Source organism: Pinus tabuliformis, chromosome 1_2 (genome assembly GCF_031772625.1).
Source record: "Pinus tabuliformis cultivar Carrire ecotype Pingquan chromosome 1_2, CPIR1, whole genome shotgun sequence".
Taxonomy (NCBI): domain Eukaryota; kingdom Viridiplantae; phylum Streptophyta; class Pinopsida; order Pinales; family Pinaceae; genus Pinus; species Pinus tabuliformis.
Window position 1 is genome coordinate 120,095,021 of NC_142298.1, and position 2,356 is coordinate 120,097,376.

Genomic DNA, 2,356 nt, shown 5'->3' on the forward strand with positions numbered 1-2,356 from the left:
TTCCATCAAAAGCGACAACCAGAGCACCATCAAATTAGCATACAATCCAGTGTTTCACAAAAACACCAAACAGATAGACACTCAGTTCCATTTTGTTAGAGAGAAAATACAGTCAAAAGAAATTTCTGTTGAATATTGTAAAACTTGTGACAATGTCGCTGATATTTTCACAAAGCCTCTTGCACGAGTGAAATTTGAATTGTTTAGAAAGATGCTAGGAGTCCAGGAGAACCCTTTCTCCATTAAGGGGGGGAGTTAAAAATAATTAATATTATTTTGTATTAATGGAGAAAATAGGTTACATTGTTGTAACATTCTCCCTAGTTTAGGATTAGTTCCTAAAGTTTAGGGGTTTGGGTGCAACTTCCTAATTCCTAGTATTGTATTTAATGGTGTAATCTTTCATTGATGAATAATAGAGTGTACGAGAGTGATCTCTCTCTTTTGGTGAGTGTAGTCTCCAGGTGCAGGCCACACCTGAGAGCTACATCTCTTTCTTTTCAATTCTGTTCACATTTTATCTGAAACTTGGCAGTGCAAGGCCTATTTATATACCCGGGGGGGAGTACCTTAGTGTATCATAGCAGTGAAAAAGCAGCCGCAACCATTAGATTGCATACAATTCAATTTCAGAGCAATCCTGATGGAGTCCTGTGCAGAGCAGGTGCAAGTGAAGCTGCTTGGTGGCAGATCAAGTCCCTTTATGCTGCGGGTCCGCATAGCACTTGCTCTTAAAGGGATCCATTATGAGCACATCGAAGAGACTATGAATCATAGGAGCGAGCTGCTGCTGAAATCGAACCCTGTACACAAGAAGATTCCTGTGCTCATCCACAATCGAAAGCCAGTTTGTGAGTCCACGATTATTGTGCAGTACATAAACGAGACGTGGGACACTAGGGCACCATTTCTTATGCCCAAAGATCCATACGACCGAGCCATTGCGCTCCTGGGCTGCCTTCATAGACGATAAGGTAATAACTTCCCTCTTTAATCACCTCTGATTCCTTTCCTGCTGCCCGCTTTTTTCATTATCGAAAGTTTTAATTACCCTTTTTTTGTACTCAGTATCTAATATAGCCATGCTCTTTGTGTGTGGCTTCAGCTACTACCATGCATTCAGGCAGTTTTCAGCGGCCAAGGAGAGCAGTGCCAGAAAGCGGCGGAAGAAACAGTGGCGAACTTTCTTATACTGGAGGAAGCTCTGCGAACGAACCTCTGATTCTCGAGAAAAGCGTATTTTGGAGGAGATGGGATCGGTTTTGTTGACATCGCATTGGGTGGTCTTCTCGCATTTGTGAAAAGCCTGGAGAAGGGTATTGATTCAGTTTTGATAGACGCAGAGAAGATGCCACTGTTAAGCGCATGGATGGATCGATTCTGTGAGGCCGATGGAGTGAAAGAAGTTATGCCGGATCCGGTTAAGCTGCTGGAATTTATATGCGCCACGAGAGTTAAATTTGCGTTCCTGCCTGCTGCTAATTACCGGAAGTCATTCGGCCATTAAATTTAGATACATGCTCAAGAGGATTGTATTTAAATTGATATTATCCTCCACATTGTTTTTAATTTTATGTTCTCAGTTTGATTGATTGTATGCTTTTTGAATCTTTGGTGTTCTATCAGTTTTCACTTTCTTCCATGCACTTTGATTTCAGGCGAAAACAAAACTTGCAGAAATGTCCTCCCATGAACTTCCCTCAAAATTTTGTTCGCTTCATGAAGATTAAAGCGTTGCCTAGTGTTTGGTATTCCATCTCGATCACTCACGCATCATCATTACCAGTTATTTCACCTTGATAAAATAGAGCAGTCCTATAATTTTGTTGTTTTCTAAATATAAAAATTTTTTTGTACGAAAGGAGTGAGCAAATTTAACTATGGGATTGGCAGTTATAAAATGCATAGCCTAATTTTGTATGCGCGTCTTTACATATGGAATGTTGATTTTTTATTAATAGTTATTAATAAAAACATCACATAATTTCAACTTGTATACATGCTTTTATTAGGAATGACATTGTGATTTGTTAATGGCTTGCACATGAACCTCAGATCTATATTTTATGTGACTTACTTTGGCAGATATATAATATATTTATCAAATTTTTAGAAGATATTTTTAATAGGTAAACGAAGATATAGAAACATATTTTTATTTATTAATTTAATTATATAAATTAAATGATTGAAGAATGTCATTGTTATAATAAGTGGGAAATAATTCAAATTTTAGGGTTGGAAGTTAGTTATGTAACTAAAATAACTTTTAATAATACAAATAATTAAAAGTCCACATTCATAAAATGCAGTGAACTTAATTAATTAAATCACAACCTTTAATAAAACCATGGTA

General features: G+C 37.2%; 1 pseudogene; it reads left to right on the forward strand.

Annotated features, from left to right (window-relative positions):
* The first annotated feature begins 643 nt into the window (after nucleotides 1-643).
* On the forward strand, nucleotides 644-1,507 carry LOC149204809 (glutathione S-transferase U17-like; annotated as a pseudogene).
* The last annotated feature ends 849 nt before the right edge of the window (nucleotides 1,508-2,356 follow it).